Here is a 24,749-nt window from a genome sequence, read left to right as displayed (position 1 = left end):
TTTCTTTTTTTTTTTTTTTTTGCAAGTTAACAAAATATTTCTAAGAGTCTACCCTGATGCACCTGAACTGTTACCTGTGAAGATGACATTCAACCATCTGCTCAAAGCATTTTTATATAGCACTTTGCTTAAAGCAAAAATGTTAGTTGAGGTTCTAATTCATGACCAAAGCGAAAGGGTGCATGTGCTCATCCATGCCTCAGAGCAGTTCTGATGCTCCATGCAGGAAACCTGTGGAAAAATCAGAAACTCACTGGTTTATCCTTTGTAGGCTCCTTTTTTATATTCTCTGTATGCGTCCTGCCTCTTTTCACAAATCTTATCTCTAGCACTTCATCTGGCCTTCCATTTTTTTCTCTTCTCTTTTTTCTCACCTCCCATCTACTGACTTTTGTTTTCCAGCTCTATCTCGCTAACCTTAAGTTTGGGTTTATTTTCCTTTCCAAATAATATTCAGGACAATCGACATTATTGTTAATGACGTATTTTATCATTTTATTAACTATCTTTCATTATGCATCTGCTGTACTGCTGAAGTCGATTAGGAAAATAATTACCTTCCTGCGCCTGAGCAGCAAATTGGCTTAACTCCAGAAAAAGGTGTTCCCCAGGAAGGCTTCCCACTAAAACACAGCTTACGGCATACAGTAGTCTGGATGCTATTGATCCTATTTACTGAGTCCTACCTAGCCACAGTGTTTATTTCCCATAGTAAATTCATCGGCAATGAATCAGTGGGTTCAGCAGCTCCTGTCAAAAGATTTGCACTTGATTACCGGAGGGAAGACTGCATCATCTGTTACCCACAGACTCCCCTCAAGGGTGATAAGTAGCTAAGAAAGAGCCTGTTATTTCTTAAATGCCTACTCTAGCCACATGCAAATCAGCTGCTGAAGTCTTTCCAGCTCCTTGGAGGCCATCCGCAGTAACAGCCAGGCCCTGAGGGCACCACCCTGGGCATCCCCTCACCCTGCTCACTGCCCAGCACCCCTGGGACCATCAGACCTTGCCCCAGCAATGGTGCAGCAGGGCCAGTCTCCAGCCTCCCACAGCCCTGTCCTGGGCCCCACTGAGTTGGAGATGTCCAGGGTTGGGGCTGCCCCGTTTTTCAGTGGGACGGGCCCTGGCTGGTGAGGTCCTGCCCTGGGAAGTCCCCTTGGGTCCTTGTCCCTTCAGGAGCAGCTGGCCCTTTCAGCACCCTGACAGTAACCACTATAAAATCTGTACACACCAGATTCATTGGAAGAGTTGGTAACACTCACTGATACTGACGGACTAAATGAAAAATCCCATTTCTGAGTGTGGAGAACAAGAGATTCTCCTCCCAGAGAAAAGCTAGTAAGTGAAGTATTTGCCCCAGCTATGGACAGAAACAAATACGGATCACCAGGAAGAAATAAAAGGGACCAGCTGGATAGGATAACAGCAGCATGAAGGTATTGCAGCCATCATCTCTTCTCCTGCTCCCATTTGGTCCAGTTTTTATTCTTGACTGCATCTGGTGGGCCCCCCTCCCAGCCCTGTAAAGTCCACACTTCCTAGCTGCAAGGGCAGCAGGACCTGCCAGATGGAGGTCTCTGTAAGAGCCCTGTCAAGTCGCACAGAATCAGATGAGCCACAATTCAAGTGTTTGTACAATTGCAAATATTCAATCATTGTTTGCTACATCTGTTCCACAGCCCAGATCACTGTCTTGATTCATCCACAGATTTGCCCATCAGCTGGAACATGCCCTCTGTCCATGAGAGTGGAAGAGCTCATCCACCACACCAGCCACCTCTCTGATATAGTCCCCACCTTGGCTGACCATCTCCAGCCCTGGTGCCAAGGACTCTCAGGACTCCAGTGTTTGACCAACAACCAACACAAGCGTTTACACGGGAGATCCTAGGCTCTGCTCACAACTGCGTGAAATCAGAGGGCAGCATGTTCCTACCTTGGCTGCAGCTCTCCTCCCCAGGCCATCCTCCTTTCTTTTCTGTGACTCTTCCCAAGAGAGTAGAGTTGCAGGGTCTTTCGTCTCCACTGCGCCACCCATCAGTCATTCCGAGACATGCTTTCTGAGCTTTTTTCCAGCCCCACGCCTGCTGCTCTGCTAACAGAAGTCATTTTCTGTCAGCATTACACAGCACATTGAAAGGTGAGTCTTTCATCTCCCTGTTGGGGCCACCCCCCACAGCTTTCCATCGAAGTGGGCTCTCCTTTCTGTACAGCCCCCTCGGTGCTTGGAGAGCACACACCAATTAGGATGGCATCAGGTAAGTACTTACCACCTCTGAATCAAACACTTTTCGCTGTTGCTTTCAAGTTTTATTAATGTTTATTAATTCCTGTTGATATCTTGCCAAAAGCATTTTTTGGAGAATGGCAAAATAATTAGAAGGTATCCACACTCTTTTCTTTTTTTTCCCCTCCTGGATGCTGCACAAATTGATTATTGAGAGAAAGACTAATTCATTATCCACAAACAGTTCATAACCCAAATACACTGCCACCTGCACACATCTATTTTTGGTAGCCTATTAAGTATTCTGCCTCGTAAAGTCCTTCATTTCTGAAGCATGACAGCAAAAAATTGCTGTGGAAACCTGAGGGAAGAGCCCCTAACTCCAGCTCTCAGGAAGGTGACAAGTCTGCATTTTATTTTATTTACCAGCTACAGCATAGCAAGAGAAGACTTTACTCCCTTCAGTCTGGAGTTGCCACTATGACAATAACAGCAGCAGCACTTAGACGACTCTTTCAATTTCTAAAGCACTTTACATCCATTAACACTTTGAGCCCCACAACTCCTTGAACTAAGATAACAAAAGGAAGAAAACTGAAGCAACCTGCCATTGAGAAATCACCCAAGCCACAATTAGTTTTCAGGAGCTCAAAATGTGTCCACACTTGTCTCCACAGTTGGCCAGTTCCTCAGATAATACTGCATTTATTGTCTTTCTCCGCTCCCATGTAGATGGCCACCTCATCTCCAAGTGAAAAAGGTAATTAGGTTCTAATAAGGAATCTGGAAAAAAACTCCTCACGAAACAAAACCACAGCCAAGTACTAATGTAAGAAAAACCACAGCTGAGTATAAAGAACAAAGCCAAGACACTGCCCTATGGTCTGTAGTTAGTTGTCAAAATGGACAGGTGTCTACCACTCCATCACGCAGACATTTTAAACATGCACTTTGCAGATGGGGGCTGGAATATAGATCCCAAGGAGACTGAAATACCCTTACTTTTACATTTCGTTTGACTGCTAATGAAAGATTTACCTATTTGTAAAACACAGACTTGAGTGTAGAAAACATTTCCCATTCTCAGTGCTACAGAAATCTAAATAGGAAACCCTCGTGACTATTTTAACCGTAAAGATGCTATAAGAGGACTCATAGACAAATTTTTGGTGAAGAAGACAACATGCCTCCCATCTCATCACATGACATCAGAGAATGATCCACTAGTTCTTCCTGGCTGAACTTACACACTGATAGCATCATTCCCATAGATCTGTCCTGGTTAAAGTGGATTCCATCTTATTGCACATTATCATTCTACCAGGGCATACCTAACTGGCGAAACTGAGTGGCAGAGGGATCGCTTCCTCAGGATAATTACCTCTGTGTCCAGTATACTCCAGAGTAAACATAACATTTTTCCAAACCATTATGTCACTCCTTCTAAATAGAAATTGGTATTCTGAAATACTGTAACCTTTATTCTGTAGTGGAGGGTTCCCATAGAGAAGTATTCCAGTACAACTATAAAAGAATAGTTTATGACAGTTCTGCTGAGTAAGTCTTAAGCCTCCTTTAAATTCATTACACAGTCCTGTAAACAGAAAGTAAACTTAGGATACCATCAGTGAGTGGAACACCTTCCACATCACCTCTTCAGCACAAAAGCAGCACTTTTTGAGGCCATCCAGAGAACACATCTAGAGACATGAAACAGTAACAGAGCGCGACCAGGTTATGCTGTTTTGCGGTTCACTATTAAATCTTTACGTACAGACAGTAAAACTGCATGTTCTCTGAACAGGACGCAAGAGCAGATTCTGAGGCTCCCAGGGAAAGCTGCTCTTTCAAGAGAACGGACACGCATACACACAAAGAAGCACAAAGAAAATGTTTTCTCTCAAACAGACAATGTTTTCCTTAACACTACAACAATGCAAAGTTTCAGTTACTCTATAACATTTTTTTGAAACAGTGAGTTCCTTTTCTTAGCCTTTCTCTAAGAAAAATGGATTACTTGCTTCATTGTTAAAGCAAAGCAATGAGATTTAGTCAAGTTCTGTAGTACATTAGTTCTAATTCATCTAACATCAGCCAGACCAGGAAACTCCGGCAATAATCACTGGCATGACAACAATGCAGGTGCATCCTGTGTGCTTAGTGCCATTCCAAAATGGAGCTATGTAACTTGTATGGCTTTCCTATACTTTGTAATGTATACAGAGTAAATTCTATTTATTTCGGTTCCATAGACTTAGCAATTCCAGAAGTGAGAAAACAAGCAACAACCTCTTGTCATTACTTGCAACCACAAAGCTGTTGTGTACGAAGATTTGCTTATTTATTTTTACTTTGAGGGTCGATCTGTGTTCCAAAGGTTTCAGAAGTACACAGAGAAGAAGTGGCTGAGAAGGTAAATTGAGGCAATGTAGAGGAACTGTCTTTTATTCACAGTTTCACAGCAAGTCAAAAGCATCACCAATAATATAAGACTTTCCCAATCCACAACCCAGGACCTACCTGGGTTTTGCAGACTACAGTGTCTACAAAAGAGATGCTTATTGTTATGATTCCTGGAAAAAAAAAAAAAAAACCCCTTACCATTGCATACTATGCAATTATAAGATGACCAGTGATCACTCTGCATAAGTTATCTGTCTGCTGGTAAACATGGTGCCAGCAAGAGATTTTTTTTAACAGAAGAAAACTAGGGAATATCCAGACAAAATGCTAATCTCAAATTAAGTTTTATTTTAGGATTGCATTAAGAGAGATTAAAGCTCAAAAGAATGAAAGCTCTGAATTTTTCGCTCCATGACACATTCTAATAATGTGTTTCAGTCTTCTGAGCAATGAAGATCAGATGGACACCCTCAGAAGACCCCCCCTGATGTCAGATCCTTACTGAGGGATATTCTAAGCATCCCTGGAACTGATGGTTGAACTGCATTCAGAGCCCACAGGGATGTGCCCTTGCCCTGTAAGGTACATCAGACTGCAGGTCTGATATCTTGTCACCAGCCTTGCAGAGCAAAAATTAAAGTGCCCACTTGCAAAGTAAGGATCTGCAGAAAATGAATGCAGTAAATTTAAGAGGAAGAGTTTTCAAAAGGAAGCATTTTGACTTGCACAAAAATGCTTAAATTGATCCCATTCAAGGGACAAAGTGCACTTTGGGTCTTCTTGAGTGAAAGGTAATAATTGAGGTGTTACTCCCCATAACAGTACAGTGAACTGCAGACATTCCTATACTGTCAGATAGTAGTTGAGATAGAAAGAGTATTAGTGTGGTTGATGGGAAGGTGCAGCACATTTCATACTTCACAGCTTGGTCAGCTACTATGAAGAGTGAATAGAGTAAGGAACACCAACACTCAGTTCCCTACCCCCATCCTGCCAGCTGGAATATCTATGGATGCTGCACTTCCTACTAGCACCAGAATCCAGGCAAGTTTGAGGAGAGCAAAATCTACCCTCAAAAACTGCCACACTTCTCACAATTTATTTCGGTACAAATGTTAAATAACTCCCCTGGAGTAGGAGAGAGCACTTCAGGATGATGCTGGGCTACTGTGTTGGGTTTGCGTGGCAAGGTTTTGGTGGCGGGGGGGCTACAGGGGTGGCTTCTGTGAGAAGCTGCTAGAAGCTCCCCCTGTGTCTGACAGAGCCAATGCCAGCCGGCTCTAAGACGGGCCCGCCGCTGGCCAAGGCCAAGCCAATCAGTGCCTCTGTGATAACATATTTAAGAAGAAGAAAAACACTTAGAGAGAGAGAGCTTTTGCAGCCGGAGAGAGGAGTGAGAAGGTGTAAGAAACTCTGCAGACACCAAGGTCAGTGCAGAAGGAGGGGCAGGAGGAGCTCCAGACACCGGAGCAGAGATCCCCCTGCAGCCCGTGGTGAAGGCCATGGTGAAGCAGGCTGTGCCCCTGCAGCCCATGGAGGAAGGATGAGGGGGTGTAGAGATTCCACCTGCAGCCCATGGAGGACCCCACGCCGGAGCAGGTGGAGGCACCAGGGTCAACCCACCACAGCTACAGAATTGTATCCCATGATTTGTATGTTTTTCCTTTCCCTTCTGCACTGATTTTTGCTCAGTGTTACAGTCTGATTGTTGGGTAATTAATGGAAGTTTTGCGTTTATGTAATAACTGAGCAATATTCTCTAGATGGAGTAAGTACCTAGTGTATTGATTCACTTAATTTCTCTGTGGGCATTTCCGAAACCTGTATCCTCAGAGGATCTAAGCAATCTAATGTATCTGTCTCTTCTGTTCTTCAAAATGGCTAAAAAATGCTTAGCAACTTCATTATAAATTTCTGCTAATGAGGAGCTATTTCTTTTATGTAAAATGTTAATGTGTCAATACTTTATAATTGAGATATGTTGAAGAGGTTTTCTTCCTTTAGCCAGCTATTTAAAATAGTTAGCGGTGTGTGATGTGTATTTTCAGAGGCTGTCAGGCAAAGCTATTTTTAATGATACAATATGTCTGTTTTCCCTTACCACAGAGGAAGACAGGGATGCTGGACTGAACACATTTTCCCCCTGAATGGGATGTCTTTGGGGAAACATCAAGAGAAGTGACAAATACATACACAAGAAAATAGCATAATTTAACAGTCTCTATCATAAGCCCCATTTTTTAATTGAAAGAAAATCTTTCATGGTTGATTTTTATCAAGGAGATTAATGCCTTATCAACCTTAATTCTGTTCCTGCCCTCCCTGAAATTAGAGGCAGGTTTGACTGCTTTCAATCAGACCCCATGCTCTTCACTTAGTGTTTTCGCTGTTATTGGATTAGGAAGAACAATCTGCTAATAAGTTACTATTCTAATACCAGTATCAGTGTCACAAAGTAGCAGGGAGAAGCTGTAATTTGTGAGCTGGTTTGTTGTGAGATAGCTGTAGGTGTATGGAGTAGGAGTATAACACAAGCACCAGGACTGTGTTGTGATTCATGTTATAGATCTTAATATAAACTAAGAAGGAAAAACACATTTATTAAGAACGAGAGTGTGCCCATCCCTTGCAGGGACATACAGAAATAGAAGAGGAGTGTGCTCTCTTTACCCAGTGGTCTTGGTATTAGCAACTAATATTATGCCAAATGTGTTTGCAGCTGCCCTGTCTTTGCTGTTTAAGATCAGATGCATTAGCCAGCTAAGCTCAGCTTTGCCCTTTGCACACACATGTTTAATTGTTCTGCAATTAAAAAAGACACATACAATTGGAAAGACTTCTAGTAAAATCAAGCAAAATCCCAGAAGGGCATCGCTACAAGATGGATGCTAATGTCTGTGAGAACAATAGCTGGCACAAGCTAAGGATCTCTCAGTTCCTTGAGCAGAATCTGGTCATGACTTAAAGGCCCTTGAATGTAATAGTGTTGGTTCAAATTCAGCACAGACTGTGATAATGACAACGTATAAGATGACCTGCAGAAAACAAGTACTGTTTGTGACCTGATCAGCTCCTACAGGACCAAGCATTTGCACACCCCAAACCAGCCTGTTTGCCTTCAATCCCATCGTTAAGGATCGGGCAAAAACTAGCTAAAAGGCTGTTCTGGCAGATAAAGAATGAGCCTCAGGAGCAACGTGACCTGTAGCAAAGTACCCTGATTCTGACTGCTGAAGTTTAAATACTGCTCTTAATTAATCCCAACTGAACCTCCACTGATTCCCTGGAGCTAGAGTACAAATGAGTTTAGCCCATTGTATCCAAAAACAATAGCGAAACCAGAAGCCAGATGAGAAATTGCTCCATGTTGGTGGCAAGTAAAAAAGTCAGGGCTCAGAAGAAACCTCCCATAAGAAGCATCTGTAGTTACATACCTCCAGAAACACCAATGTTGCTGTTTCCTGGCATGGTGATCTGCTTTTGAACAGTGCATTTTCAGGCCATAAACAGCAAAATAAGTCATCAGGATATTCAAGAATCTGAATATGCATAATATCAGGAGTCAAAACACTATAAACTTATTCCTGATCCAAGATATGACTCCAGCTATGAAAACATAAGATACTGGAGTCCTGTAACAGACTCTCATCCCACAGAATATGCTCATGCTGAACTGTACCACATCTGAAGCCATTTTACATAAGAGTATGTCCTACAGATAACAAGGCAACTAAGTGTGGCCACAGCCACATGCAACTCCTCTCTTTCCTCTCAATGTCTTGGTGTTCAGAGTTACAGGTTTTCATCCAGCTGGTGGGAGAACAGAGCCCTAGGGCAGAGGCCTTGCCTTAAAAGCAGTGTCACCGAAATCTGGGAATAAACCTCGTAACACCAATGTAGTGTTAAAAGGCAGGCATTCTTTATTGCAGCGCTGGATGCACGGGGGATAGCTCCACCCAACGTGCATGCCAGGTAATCACCAATACACAGGTTATATAGAATCAAAACATACATATTCATCATATTTCCAAGAAAAGGCAGTCCTATGATAATAATTTCTGGGAAATCATTTCCATATTCTCCTCCCTGTTACGCATGCTCAGTGATTTGAGTCGGTGGTCCTCAAGGGTCTTTGGTGGTCGTCAGTGGTCTCACACCCATGTCTGCTGCGTGACCCTCTTCATGCAGGCATGCGCAGTATCCTTGCTGTGGATGCACCTGTCCATAATGACTTACTTCATAAGATTAATATTCCCAGGCCTATTGTCCGGTTGGGTAGGGACTGTACATGGAACATAGCAGCACTGTACCTTGCCATGGTCAGTTAGCTTCATTACTTATTACCTTGGTTACAAACTAATTATCTCAACCTGATTCTATAGTTTCTGTTTCACGGCCCCTATCCCACGGTTACAGCAGGACCTGTAGGACTGTCTTCTGGTTCAGTGCATAAACCATCGCATGCCTGTCATGTGTCATTAGTCTACCTATGTACCCACGTACAGTCAGGGACCTTATTGTTATATTCAAATCAAAGTTCCTGTGTGCTGGATACTGTTCAAGAACAGTGCGACACCTTGCTCAAAAGGCCTTGAAGCCTAAAATAAGAAGTCAGCAATATTTCAGTGGTGTCTCTGCACTCACTGGAGTCTGTTTCTCTGGTACAGATGACAGAGAGGCTTGTCAGATTGCTCTTAAGTGAGAGTTAGGCGAGATGTTTTCATCCTGTCACTGTCCCTCACTCAAGACGTATCCTAAACTGAGTTTTATATAAAAGAAGGCTTCACTATTTGCTCAGGTCTCCTCACAACTCAGAAAAAGTAAGCTACTTAACTGCTTGATTTTGCCTTGGGAAGAGCAAGAGCACTTGGTCCAGATGCACAGAGGACACACGAGAGACAACTGCAGGTTTATGGAAGGGACATACAAGTTGCAATGCACAACAGAAATGTGTTGCTGCAGATGCAAACTTCCCTGAAAAATTTCCAGTCTCCTCCACCAACAGAAGATTTCACAAGTTAAATTTGCTACTAGGAAGTTGCCAAGTTCACGATGCCTTAGGGCGGTCTGGTACAGACAGTCCCACTACACTAGCTGAACTTCCTTCCGGGGAAATTAATCCCTAACTTTTTAAAAACAGCTGATAAGACCTGGCCCGATTTATCTTGCAGAGCTGCAGTATGGTAAACTGCCAGCTGCTAGGGAGCACCATCATGCTGCTGCCAAAGCAGAAGGTGAAGAAGCTGCAGTGAAGAATGACTCGCAGTGTGTATTCAATTTCCCTTTTTGGTTTCTGGGCCAGCTCAGAACAGCCATAGGGGTTCAGAAGGGCTGAGAGGAGTATGAGAGAAGATGAGCTGGAGAAGGCATGGAGAATTGTAAGTCCTGGAGCAAGGAGAAAGTGCTGGGGTGGAAGAGGATGGATGTTTTCACTGCAGAGAAAGGGGAAGGGTTGTTGAAAGTTTTACAAAAAAGCAAGATTTTTTTGGCTGCAATTTTTTCCAGGGTGGCATAGATATTGTATTTGGTCAGTTCCACAGCTTGCAAAAGTAGCTTCCGTGTGTGGCTTTTCTCCACAGAAGGGTGAAAACACTTCACTGTAATAGAACTACAGAGAAACTGACTCGATAAACAGCTTCTGCAATTCTATGTCTACCTTTTCTTTCCTTCTATAAACGTGGAGTTTTCACTTGTGTGTATATAGTAGTGACTTGGTTTACAAACTTCCTTGGCCAGTGAAGAAACCTCAGATGTATTTCTACTTCTAAATGGTTATGAATTCAAAATTTCTGAATGATGAGCTGCACGAAACTACCTTCCCGGGCCACTTTCTGTCAATCTGTTTACTGGAGGAAGCAGACATGAGAAACTCAGTCAGATGCACACAGCACAGTGGATATACTTTATACTGAACACCATAGCTTACCAGATCTGATTCTCCAACAGGCAACTTTCCACTGTAGCTATTTTTTTATTATTATTCTTTCATAAATGAGTTTCTTCCAGTGGGCTTTCATTATTAATTTCTGTAGAAGAGTGAGCCGACTGCAGTTATGTTCTCTTATTAGATCATCCATTCAACCCACTGCATCTTATAGGATTAGCCAGGAAACAGGAGAGCATACACAACTGGATTTCAGGCTTTGAATCTCTTGGTGCATAGCTCAGATCACTAAAAGGGCCACTGCAACTTAATTACTCACTAAAGTTAAGAAGGTAAGTGCTGAGTAGTGATGAACTGCATTCTTCCCCAAAGTCCTCAGCAGCAGTCAGCATCTACTGCTTTACTGGTTCTTTTTCTGGCAGGGGATAAGCTGCATCACATCATTTTAAGGGCCAAAGTACTTTTGCTTGACATTCCCAAATCCCTTAGCATTTTAAAGTGAGTGAAAACTTGATTTCTCTCAGTAATCTAGCATCAAATTCCCATGGCCACCTGTAACTTTCTTTTTATATTCCTCCATAAGTACCTATACACACATAAAATATTTCTTTTTAGTTGTACTAAAGTAAAATTTCTTTGACAGAAGCATTTGTTTTATGCAATATATCCGATGGAGTTGCAGCTCTAGAAATACATTTCTAGTAGACATTCTTAGACATTTGGACAGCTGTGTAATAAAATAATTATCAAATTCAATCTGGAATCATTTCTGCATATATCAAACATTTCCTGTGCAAGATGACTAGATCCAAACATATAACTCAGTATTAGTAAATCATAAAGAGAACAAGTGAAGTTACCATCTCTGTATGCTGAAAGCATATTGTTTCCAGGACACTGAAACAGCTAAACTTATAACCAATATGCACAGTTACTTCACTGGAATTGTATCAAAGTTGAGGCTCCCTTTTTCCCCATGCACATGGTATTATCAGTCCCATAGAAAAGATTGGGCTTAAGCTTAGAGGAAGAAGGAGCCTACAAGATCATTGCTGCATCCTTGAGCGTTGCACAAAGTTAGGATGAGAAGTGGCATTTCCACTCATACCACTCACACAAGGTGCTGGCAAAGCAATCAGCTTACAGGGACCCTCCTTCTAACCCAAATTCTTTCTGTGACAAAATTAATTTGAGCAGCGACCACCATAATGGAGATACAACACTGTCCCCTGGAAATACTAGTCCAGTCTTAACTTTGCTGGATCCCATAGTCCAACAGTAAGCAACAGTCTTCACCCCTGTCTAGTGCCTGACCATCAGCAAATTAAACATTTAACACAATCCCACGCAAATACTAAACCTCATCCTCTCTTCGTAGGCTTTGAGGATTTACAAACAAGTCACATCCTTTACTCTTATTTTCAATAACTACCACCTACCTGCAACTCTACTTTGCTCTGGCAGAGGAACTGTGATGCTACTCAAACTCTGTATGTAGCACGACTCATGGGAATCACAGCTTTACTTCTAGGCATTTACCAGATTTGGGAAGGTATTATTTTATTTAGCCTTCCAACACTGATCTTAACCCTTACCCTTTCCCTGGCAGTCATCTTACAAACCACATATTCCACACTTTGCTGCAGAAGCATGAACTTTCATCCTAAGTTTGTGGGCCATTCTGGATGGATCTATGCATCACTTTAGTGTGGTCTCTACCTCCTACAACCTTATCAGAAAACTAATCTGAAGCTTTCCTTGTCAGAGTGAACTAAATATTATAAAAATGTTGAGTTTTCAGGATAGACTGCTGGGGAAAGGCTATCGCCTCTGACCTCATATTTCTACTTCTAACATACATTTCTATTTCCAGATGTTTGTTTTAAAAATTAACTTACTGCTCTTCAAAATGTGACAGACTGACTGTACAGAAGTGAAATCCTTCTGTGCAGAGAAGGCTCACCTGTCGAAGTTCATCATCACAAAAGCAGAGAAGATATATCCATGCTGTTGATTAATTGTAGTGCAAAATCTCAAGGGTAAAGTATTTCAGATCCCACAATCCCTTTAGACATTAAGGTTTGTTTTTCAGGAAATCGTTAAAATGTTTAGGTTGGTATTTTCATTTAGACTTGCACTCCTACCTTAGAGCTGCTCAAATAGTTCAGCCACAGCTGTCTGAGAGCTTGTGCAGGGGGTTTATCACCACCCGAATGTCATACAAGCCTCTTGTTAGAAATTAACTATTGGATTGTTAGAAATTAACTACTGGAACCACCCTTCTGTTGCTTTGAATCAAGAGGATCAATTTGAACTACGTGATCACATTCCAAGCTTTGGAGGAACATCTTTCAGGATGTTGTTAATCAGCAGAATACTTGCATAAAAGTCATTATCATATAAATCAAATTTTGAATAGTATTTTTCCCCTTATAGAATCACGGCAGACAAACCCCTTCTCTTTTTTTAATTATTCACCAGTCAGTCAAGTCCAGACACAGAGTAATTTCAGCAAGAAGAACTTGTTTTGTGGGCACAAAAACCTTTCATGACCTTTACAAACCCTTGCATGGAATGTCTTGTGGACATAGATGATGTTGCCAGAGTCCATCCACCTTTGTTCACATAAGACTGGGACAGAATTTTTACAAAATCAAAACCCAGTAATTATGCAAATACATTTATTTGTGCTTCTTTCCCTAAGGACACAGTATTCCAGTGAACAATCTCAAACTTTTAAAGAAAGCTCCCTGTGGATGGAGAACCCACTGCATCACTGTGTGTCATACTGCAGGTTCTTAGATGAAAAGTAACATTTACTGCTCTGAGGCTATAAGCAGAGTTCTCTGGTCCTCATTATTTCAAACTCAGTCATGTGCCGGAAACGTACAGCTTTCCCCAAAATAATAACAACTTTTAAAATATCTCTAAATCCTCAGGTGCCCAAACAAGGGTCCTCAGCATTTATTAAATTAAAAATATATCTTATACCACCTCTTACCTACCTATGGGATTTTAAATAAGTACACAGTGCAGCTCAGTACCAATCTAACACAAAGTCTTAATGTCAGAAGAAGATTTGCAGCCTGTAAGAATGTCTGTTTCCAATTTACCTTGATGAAGTTTGTGCCCATATTTCCAGTTCCCTATGTTGGAGCAAGTATCTGCAAACCTCCCTTAATTTATTAGTAAAAGGAGAAGCAGGATCAATTGATCTGTATAGTAGCCACATGCAATATTAAGGTACATCTTTTATGTTTCATACAAGTGCCAAAGGAAATTAAGATTTCAGTAAAAAGAATTGATTTTCTTAAAGAAAAGAACAAATCAACGAAGATGTCGGTGCAAAACATGGGAAGGTGGAACATGGTTCATTTTAATAAACATAGTCAGCTAATTGGTTTAAACAAAAGCTATGTATTAGTTTCAGCAGTATCCCATAGGAACAAGCTTGAACATGTTAAGATGTAAATAACAGGTACTTTTTGTTTGTGCTTACCATAGGGAGTATGGCAATCGTTCACTGACTTTGATTTCCGATTATTTGCTCCTGTTGCACACCAAAGGAACACATTCTATCAAATAGGTTAGATACAAAGCAGTCAAGAAAATCAAAACCACTGACAGTCCATACAGACAGGAAACAACCTAGCCCCTGCAACAAGGGCTAAATAGTGTATATCCCTAAAACTGAAAGAAAAGAGAGTTTCTCTGTGAGGGCCTTGCAAGAAGAGGTGGAAGAAAACATCTAAGAAGCTGGCCTTGCAGAACTTCACCATGTTGGACTGAAGATACATAGAAAGCTGAGAAGATTGTGGCCTCAGTCATACTCTCTGGACTTTGAGCCCAAATTTAACTTAAACATTCAGTTCAGAGATCATCTTGGTATATCTTTCAGAAGTACTTCCATCTACTCTACAGTTGGACATTAGCATTAGTTTCTTATGTAAGTATGATCACACTAAGGTTAAGCAGGTGATTTTTTTTTTTTTTTTTTGCAGTGTTACACATGGAACCTAGAATGTAGACATTTCAACAGAAAACAGAATATGATTATAGATATGTCTATGGGTAGTGGTGAGAAACAGCTGTTCTGTACTGCTAAGTACCTTCATTAGGAGAGTGGATCTCATCTTCAAAGCTCATTTGGGAAGGAACTCAAGAGTGATTTGAGGAGCTAGCACAGATGTCAACATCCAGGCCCCTTTCTAATTCTTACAGAGAGTCACTCAGTGATGCTGAGAAGTCATTTTTGCTCTGAAGGTTGGGGAGAGATAGATTTGTGCAGGGTGCCTGAGGAACTGCACTGAAGTCAGAAGACCTGCAACAGTTAATAGCAATTAAGATACTGTTTGTTCCTTCCTCCACCCCCACTGAGATTTCTTCCCAGTTTTCGGAGTGTACCTTTTTTCTAAAGCATGGATTTTCTGGCAGGAAAGATAGAAAGAATGAACATATCAGCTAAAGGCAAATGAAAGACCTGACTAAATAGTCGGTGGAAGCAGAGGAAGAAGCTATTCACAAGAAAAAAAGGAGAGAACAGTTCCCCTCCTTGTCACATTGCCCATACCAGGTTTCCTTTTAATTGAGGTGAGAGGCCAGTTCTATAACTCTAATTGTGCTGTAATTGTCTGCTGTGTATGTTTAACATCTGCCTGTGCCATAACGATCAATACCAGTTTAGAACTTTTTTTGCCTTTCCCCCCTTTATGTGGCAAGTACTGTTTCTTTTCAGCTTGTGTCACAGTTCATATTACCTTTGCTGACATCTCAGTTCACAAGGGAGTCTCTACTTAGTATTATGTTAATCATTTTAGAAAGTAAATACATAGTGCTAATCCCTAAAAGACAGGCAAATGAAACACCACTGTGTAGCTGGCTGTAACCCTGAACCTGAAATGACAGAGCTATTTTGTCTGAGTGCAATGGCACTTATCTCTCACTTTCCATAAAATTATGCAACCATAAATCAAACCAGTGGTTCCATTATTTGAGTGTCCAGCAAACAAAACTGAACATTATATCCTGGAACTTGAATGCCTGATATATGGACAGCTGCACTAAGTGTTTGGTTGCTGGTAGACCATCTGCAAGATGTGTCACTATAAATTGATTTATGGGGAACGGAAGGTAAAATTCTCTAGAGATACAGAGTAAGTTAGACTCACAATTTGAGAGCATTTTCCTCCTTAACTACTGCAGTCCTACTGAAGATTGGCAAGAAAAAACAAAAAACACAGATGTTCCCCAATTTTGGTTAATGCTTGGTGATGGGCAGAATATAAAAGTCCCAAATCTGCCTTTGGTAAAAGGCCATGAGAACTCTGGGTCCTTGTCCAAGTGTTTGCATGTGATCCCAATAGACCTTCCGCTCTAACCAAGTCTTCTCCCAGCTGGTTCTCACCTGGAGAAATAAAATGAAACACTGAAAGAATAAATACAATGTAATCTGTAAACTTATTATTAGTTTTTATGTTTGGAATTTGCAGTTATGCTGTTAACTATGTATGTTATCAGTATTTTTTCATGTTCTGGAGAGGATAAATAAATTGTATTGCATATTTCACATCCTCAAAGCTTTTTTTAAAAAAACAAGTTTGAGAGCATTTTATTTTCACTGAAATAAACAATATCAGAATTAAACTAACCTTCCTGTTGAGGAAAGATACTGGTCTAAACTCTGCCATCTTGTAATCAGTATAGTTCTATTGAAGTCAGTCATATTTTTTTTTTATACCAGAAATAAAATTGGCTTCAGAATTTTTCTTCCCTTTTGGCTTCAAAGTAAGCTAGAAGACAAATTTAAGCTACATAACAGTGGTCAACTGTAAAACACATATCATTCAAAGATGGCTCAGTGCAGTGTCCTTCATCATTTTGGGTTGGTTATTCTATACGCAAAGTCAAGTTGGTCCCCTGGCCGGAAGAAATTCTTTGTGTCTGTTGCCAGGGAGGCACGGGAGAGAGCTGCTCCCCAAGCAAAGCAGAGTCGGGAACCCAAGTGAGACCAAAGCAGACATGGGGCAGGGGGCTCACCGAACAGAGGCGTGCAGTCTCACAGCACCTGAACAAGAGCAGGAGCTCAAGGCTGGTGATGCTAACCTGGTTAAGCTGCCGAGCCAGTGATCATCAGACAAATCCATAGCAATAAGGCATGTTGAGATCAAGCTGGAATGTAAAGTCACAGGTCAGGGCTCACCAGTAAGGTACATGGCAAGGCACAGGCTTGACTGGGATGTAGCTGAAACCTTCCCCTTAACCTCTACCTGATTTATTTTGCAACTCCAGAGCCAATGAGGTAGCCCCTGACCAGTTCTTACACTCCTTTTCACTGGAGTGTGGTTCAAGGTGACACAGCCATGTACCGAGCCCCTGCAGCCAGACCCCAGGGTGGGATGCAAGAGGTCATACCTGAGGCCTTTGCAGCTAAATAGCTTCTCCCTGACAATTTAGCAAGGGACAGGTATGAACTCCATAGATGTTAAGGTAGAGATCTTAGATTGAGATAAAAAGCCAGCCTCTTGGGAAAAAACCCAAACCCCACAACTTTTCACATCTGAAGCAGTGAAATGAAGGAGTGACAATCTCCAACATTTTTATCTAGAAAACATAACATTTATAATGCCTTTAAAGGTTCCCCATTAAAAATACAGATTGCATAAATCAGTATTTACCTATGAAACAAAATGTTTTGCTCCAAACATAACACTGAGTAATATTATATCGCATACTTAGGTATGCCTGATTTCACAGGATGAAAGTATTGAAATATTAAAAGGCTCTCCTCAAGATAGTCCTTGCTGAACAAAACCACGAGGAGTTGATCAAGATATATTTCCAGTCAATGGAGTTTGAAGAAGTTTAAGACAAAGCATCTAGGTTCCTAAATGTTTATTTCGATCAAAGCTCTGAACCATGACAGGTAAAAGCATTCAAGAATGTGAAAGATATTTAAAAACCCTAAACAACAAAGCCAGTGGGTAAAATATAAAGGCTATGTGACATCCTGTAGTTGTCTATGACAGCTTAATAACATTCCAGGGATATAACTCATACAGCAGAGATTTCTCCAGAACATTAATTCTTGGCCATACTAACTCAAAAATAACATGAATTATTTGATATTGATACTTATAGAAAAACTTACAGACTTTTCCTCCCCCATCATAAACTTCACATACCTTTCCTACAGGAATATCCTTAACAGCCTCAACCTCTCAAGTACCACTTTTGAAAAGAGATTGCCGTAAGGCTGGAACATAGCCCGTGTTATCCATCCATACCACAACTCCTGCTTCTGACGTTAACATTCATGGGAACTACCCAAAGAGCACAGCAATAGAAGCCCATGAATATAGAATAGATTTTTTTCCTATTCTGGCTGTCTTTTTGGACCCTTCATTGTTTGATTTTTTGTGGTTATATATTGTTTTCTTATGTTAGGAGAATGAGATGACAATTCCTTTAACGTCTTTCTCCATCCGCACACAAAACTAGCTTGATAGGTTAGCTAACTTAACAGAAGCTAACTTGAAGGTAACAATGGAAATCATGGCATTCTTAAAAGAAGTGTGCGTGAGGAGGAAAGTTTTTCCCTAAACAGTTGCATTCAAAATAAGTCTTCGATAGCTCTTCTCTACAGCAAAATATGCACCTTTGTAACTTTGTGTACCTCCGTGTTAAATGCTAAGCTAGAAACATGTACCAAGAAAACCGCAGTGGTTCTCCCACATTAGTATGTTAATATCTATATGCTCCAACTAAAATATGAAAAATCCTGAAGGGAAAGTATCAAAGTATTTACACTCATTACATTCACCACTGCCAGAAACTGCAATTTCAAAATTGCTAAATAGAATTTAGTAAAAGAAACAAAACCAGGTACAGCCAATTCAGAAATGAGCAACTTCCTTTTTTAAGTACTATGTCATAAACCCTCAGAAATAAAATATAATTGCACAGATCATATAATTTTGGAAAGCTAGTTTTGAGAGGTTGCAGAAAGCAAAAAATCATTGTGGAAAAACTGCACAGGTAAATGCAGTACTGCGTATACAGTGAGACTTAATTAAACACACCAAGGGATAAAACATTCTGAGGACAAGCTTATTGTTAAATGCATGATTCTTGTGAGAAGCTGTGGGTGACAAAATACAGCATGGCAGCAGATGGTGACTCTAAGAGGAAAGGGACTTTACTCAGTCATTTTGATCATTACCATCGTTCATTTGTTTGTTTAATGATAAGCAGCATCTATAGAAGTGAGCAACATTAGGCTAGGTGAGATAATGTGCACAGTAGACTATAGCCCCTGCACCTCTAGGAGTACATCGCTGCCCAGGCTCCAAGACAGAAATGGTTCAAAACAGCTGTCTTGTGCAGTATGCCAACAGCAGTGTTGGTTTACACTTAGATCAGACTTTTAGAGGCAAGAGAAACTCCTGTGAAGGATAAAGATTTATTTCAGGCTGCTTAAATCAATTGGCTTCCTGAGGAAGAAACCTGCTGGAGGGTTTCTCCTGAGGTGCTTCCTTCAGAAGCAACCTCTCTGAAGGCTGCTGCCTAATTTTAGGATTCATGCAAAAAAAATGTCCCAGGGATGATTGCTGAGGAGCTATTTAGCTTCAGTCTGGTGCCAGGCCTCCTGCTGCAGCCACCAATTCTCACTGCCTACTTCTGGCCATCCAAATTTGATGATTTCAAGTATTAAACCTAAAATCTTAGTGTTACAAAAATGCCTCCGAGAGAATTGTCATCAACTCAATGGGAGCTAGTGAGGGCAGCGAGTCATTCTAGTCACTGCACAGACTTCTCCAGGAGACCGTGGTCTGTATAGTTAATTCATCTCACAGAAAGCAAGGGGGTAATTAAGATGTCTCAAATAAAGAGCAGTTGAGAACGGGAAGATTTGGTCCTGGCTACAATTCCCTATTTGTGTCCTGACACACCAATGCTATTATCTGTCCTCTCATTACTTACTCTTATCAAATGCTAAAATCTCCCAGCCTTCTCTTTGCTGATAACTTATCATTACTGGCAACTGGCCACAAGGTTAAAAATATGCAGCGGCAGTACCCCATGCTGCTCTCAGAAAAAAATTCCTTAAAAAAAACCAACATAATGAAACACTAAAATTCCTTCCTTTGTGTATTTGACATGAAGCCCAGTGACACTTCAGGGTCAGAGGCATAGTTAGATGGCACAGGAATTATTACAGACATCCATAGAAATACCACACTAAAACATCAATTATTACATCATTTAAAATAAGTTATTTTTACTAAAAAGACATTAGGAGTTCATTGATCTCTCCCATTCCTGTCTGTTTCCCAATAATGCTGTTATCCCTGATTTTTTTTAAAGGAATTAACGGTTCATCTAAATCACTGCAAATCTCTGTAGTTCACCTCTTAGATATTTGGGAATTTTGATTTGTAGGTGGAGATTTCATTTGTCCACTGAAAAAGCCTCTTCTATATCCACTCTTTAATGCTGGGCAGTTAAGTACTGTATGCAGAGCCTACCTGACAGCAGCATAATTCCTAAGAATGAATGATTGGAAATCCATTCATTAACTTATTTACAGAATTAAATGAAGAGGCTGCTGGTGTGATATCACTAAGATATCCCAAAAGATATTTTAGTCAGGTACTTCACACATCCTTCTTGGAAAAGCATAGATCTTATCAGGAAAATACCACATGACCTCATATGCTTCTCCCACAAGTGTGAAGTTCACTTTTCTAAGGAGACCATGATTGAAATAGCGAAGAAAGACTCTAAAAATCTCCATTCCCTGGCCAATACAGTGGACATCCATAGATGGATGGAGAATATAAGAAGGAACTTATTTTCTGCTAGGGAGGAAATTACTAAAAAAAGCACTACAGTCCAAATATTCAGCACTAAATAACCTTCACTGGAAAAAGAATGAAGAAACCAACCTCACAGAGTGAGCAGCAGAATATTAACAGAGCTGAAACTAGTTTGTGAGCAGGATTGTATAGAACTACTAACTTGTTTAAAGTGCAGTTGTAATCAGGGCTGCTCACCTCCACAATGGGCACAAGTATTATTGTATATACATGCACATATATTTACAATTTACAGGTCCAGAAGTGGACACGGAAATGGCAACCCTTCAAAGAGCAACAAGAGGAAGAAAAACTTTCTTCCAAATACTCAAAGTCATTTACTTGAACCTTTAATTTATTTTTTATAAGTTAGCATTCTAAGAATAAGGCACAAAATATGTCCTGATTTTGAAGGACTTACTTATCTCTGATGTGGTCTTTCATATGGAAGTCAGAAAGTATTTCTTCCCTTGAAAAAACCCCGTGTTCAATGTATACAAAAAACTAGATTTACACCTCTAAGAAATGTACACACCCCACACCCCTCCCCATTCATTTCCAGACTCATTTTGAGTACAATCCAAACTCTGGTGATTAAGCCACTATCACCTATGATCCATGCAAATACACCCAGCTTTGGCAAACCTTCATCACCTGCTCTTCCAGGACTTCTACATGTTGTTTAGACAGAATTCACTCCAAACGGTTGCTATAGATCAGCAGTGCACAGCTGGTGTGTTTTGTGGTTTTGCTAAACAAATTCTGGAATTACTAAAGTTTTTGGCTTTCCACATATTGATTTAACAGCCCAGCTAACTGCGCACAGCCCATAATTGCCCAAATCATTCACTTTTGTGAGAAGAATGAGTAATCAGCAACACATCAGAACAAATGAGCATCACCCATGCCAAACTTCAGAGAATTTACATGTGCTCAGCACCTAAAATTTGATGAATACCTACCCTAACATCCTGATCTAGATTAGCATTAAACAATAGCGAGCTGAGGATGTTGCTTCTAAAAATTCACGTTAATGTTTCAGTTGAGTAATACAACCCACATTTCAAAATAATCCTTTTGTCTTGTTGTTACAGTGCTCATAAACAACAATGTAAGTTTCACTCCAAGTATTTCCCCCCACCCCACCCTTTTCCTGTGAACATTCATACCAGAGATTTTTCTGGCATTTGATTATTTGCAAAAATTTAGAGTCCAGAACTGACATATGAACACATTTGGGAGAAGAACCAGTACAGGGATATTCACATGGGAACAACTATGGATGCACTTCTGCTGATGAATGTCCTCTCCAAACAGGACAGTAATAAGTGACCCGGGGAAGCAGGTCCATGGCACTAAAAGCAAGGCATAGGAAACGATTTAAGTAGTCAGCCTAATTTTAATTAAGATAGTGACTTATAGTTTCCTCAGTAGCATCAGGGAGCAGTGAGCAGCAAAGGCCAGGGAAAGTGAGCCGGGAGTTGATGGTGACTGCAGCACAGGATGCGCCCTCACCATCTAGGCCCAGTCCCACAGGATATTAACACAGCACATAGACCTGAGGACTGGTAAAAGGGTCCTTCGATAGCCCCAGACACAGAAAGTGGTGAATGAGATCCAGGGTCCAACCAGAGGCTCTTGTCAGGAACAATTAGAAAACAGGGACAAAGACAAGGCTATAACATACAACCAAGGAGTTCATCCAAGAGATGAGTTACTCACAGCACAGGGCAAAGGTCCAGCCAGGAGGCAGAGCAAGAGTCAAGCAAGCCTACAACAAATCTCCGGAAAAGACCAAAGGCTTCAGGTCAAGCTTAAATGTGGCATTAGTGCCTATAGGCAGAGGATGTGGGTGGAAGCCCCAGGTGAGGCTGCTCAGAGCCAATAGAGCCTGTTAGTGCCCTCAGGGCCCTGACAAGAACTGGACAATGTCTCTTTGTATAAGGACCTTCCCCTGTACCAATTATCCACATGGAAGCAGATAAGCTTCATCTTATTTTAGGCATACCTTTATAGATGATCTGGCTGCTTACATGTTACACACAGATGATAGCATTAAGAGCCTATTGTGATCAATAGAAGCGTCTGCTATTTGTTTCAGTGAAGTCAGGATTTCACTTAATATGTAGTCAGTGCATGGCTTGGAGACATGAGCCAGAGCACAGCTTCAAAAATGAGGACCTGCAACAAGCCTTTGATTTTGCAGAGCTGTGTGAGTTAAAACCATCAGCTCAACCGATATGAAGCTTATGATTAAAAGCAGCGTTTGTGTGCTGTCATCAAAACCTACATGTTAGGGGCTACATAGATTCATTTTCTATGACGGTAGAGATCTCAGAGTACCAAATACATATAATTTCTTTAGCTTAAAGCATTAATGTTAGATGCCTTTGTTTCCAGGTGGACACATGCCATTTCCATTTTCACAGGACACACTGGATGTTGGTAGGACTGTCGCTCACCATGCATTGCAAACATCCCCAGACTTCATCCAGGGTAACACAAAGGCAGGTAAAACAACAGTGTAGCTCTGTGAGGCTTTTTTTCTGAGGGTTTTAATTTTTTAAGAGCATTAGCGACAAGTGAGCTAACACAGATCAGCAATCTAGTAGCTGCCGGCAGGCGATCAAGAAAGCCAGTCATAAGTACAGGTAATGATCCGTCCCTGGTGGAGAATGCTTTCTTGTATTTGTACACATCAGCAGCGTTACACTGACTAAATGCAGACAGACATCTAAAGACTCAGTGTAAACTGCACTTGGTCATGTATTGTACGATAAAAATAAAAGGCATCCTTTTGCCTGTTCTTCATTTGCATCTAACAATTGCAGAGCTGAAGGATGATAAATGTGTTGCAGAGTTAAATTGTTGTCACTGAATTTGAAATGTTGATGTTTGACCCTGTGGAACATAAATTAATTCTAAAGCACTGGTATGAAGGACATATTAAATAAAAAAGCTCTAGTAGGAAAAGCCAGGCACAGTGCATTGCTCACGTACGTTTGAGGTGCCTGGAATTATTCCATGATTCTTCTTTAGTTATCTGGTGAATTTCTGAGAATCAGTACATTTTCCCTCTTTTTCTCCTCCCCACTACCATCATGACTTCATTTGTTGTTGTTAAATATTACTCAATTTTCTGTACAGCCCCATAGCAGCTCAAGCCGCCCTTTGGTAGCCCTTCAGAAATCTCAGAAATGAAAACATTCAGATCAGCTTTCTGCAGTATGAATGTTTAATCCTAGACCCATCAAATTCAGCAGCAAAATTCTAGCTGTTTTCTATAGTATTGAATGGAAATAGTCTGAAGTCAATGAAAAATTTCTATTTACTCCAACAAGGTAGGATTCTAATACAGTAGTCAGCAGAGATTATTAATACAATATGAAATTTCTCACTTTTAGGCTCCCTCTTTGAAACAAACAAAGACTGCTAGTGTTCACACAGCATTTTTAGCATCAGTTAAGTATTATCTATAACAGGGGGCAGTCCTGGGCAGGACTGGGGTAGGTGGGATGGACATCTGACATTTGACAGGAGCCTCATATGTCCAGCCTTAAGAAGAGAAGGCTCGGGGAGACCTTGTTGCTGTCTACAACTGCCTCATGGGAGGGTGTAGAGAAGACAGTCAGACTCTTCAGTTACACAGTGGGAGGAGGAGAGGCAATAACCACAAGCTGGAACTTAGGAAACTTCCATTAGAAAAAAAATTTGCTGTCAGAGTGGTCAAACACTGGCCCAGAGAGGTTGTGGGATTGAACCTGTTTTGAGCAGGGATTTGGACTAGAAAACTCCAGAATCACCAGTCCTGGTGATTCTCTGTAGCTTCACCAACATGAGCCCCCCACTACAGATCTAGAAACACTTTCAGATTTGTCAAACTGGGGTCTGTGACAGTGCGCTTCCCCGCCCCCCCCCCCCCCCCCCCACTACACCTGACGTTTATTTCCTGCAACCCTGCTCAAATGATAACCACCAGTGGCGGTCGTAATGGCTGCATCTGGTCATGATGGCTGCATCCGTCTCAAAGTGAATTTGGAGACAGATAACAACACAATAGCCAAGGGCTAATTGGAGCAATGAGCTCACCTAACCACAGTGCTGGTCAATGTACAACTCAAGCCAAATTTGGAAGAAACTAACATCTGTGGTCAGTATGCAAATATGAGTCCATTATCTTCCTCCATAAATAGTGAGCAGCCCAGGCACCGTTGAGCTCTCCTGCACAGCAGTGGGCTGCATGCCAGGATCTCCCCTTAAGTAGGGACACCTCTCGAAGTTACTCCTCAAGGTTGAGAGAGTCCTTGCTGTAACAGATGCTTGGTAAGTGACTAATAGCATGCTAAACTTTGGCATTTTAGCTAAGCGATACAAATGATTG

The 24,749-nt window shown here is 41.1% G+C and overlaps 1 protein-coding gene across 3 annotated transcripts in view; it reads right to left on the bottom strand.

Annotated features, from left to right (window-relative positions):
* Positions 1-24,749, bottom strand: part of CPNE4 (copine 4) — a 364,382-nt gene that overhangs the window by 261,743 nt on the left and 77,890 nt on the right. Inside the window, exon 1 of one of the 3 annotated variants that reach the window (XM_054816828.1) lies at positions 12,659-12,802. The exons of 1 other annotated variant lie outside the window; for it this stretch is intronic. The gene's annotated coding sequence lies outside the window, so the exon portion shown is untranslated. Of the gene's footprint in view, positions 1-12,477; positions 12,599-12,658; positions 12,803-24,749 lie in introns of those variants that run through there. One more of the 3 variants, XM_054816829.1, reaches the window with a different exon arrangement.

Source organism: Grus americana, chromosome 2, assembly GCF_028858705.1.
Source record: "Grus americana isolate bGruAme1 chromosome 2, bGruAme1.mat, whole genome shotgun sequence".
NCBI lineage: Eukaryota > Metazoa > Chordata > Aves > Gruiformes > Gruidae > Grus > Grus americana.
The sequence above is the reverse complement of the archived record's forward strand: the minus strand, read 5'-3'. Positions and strand labels throughout refer to the sequence as shown.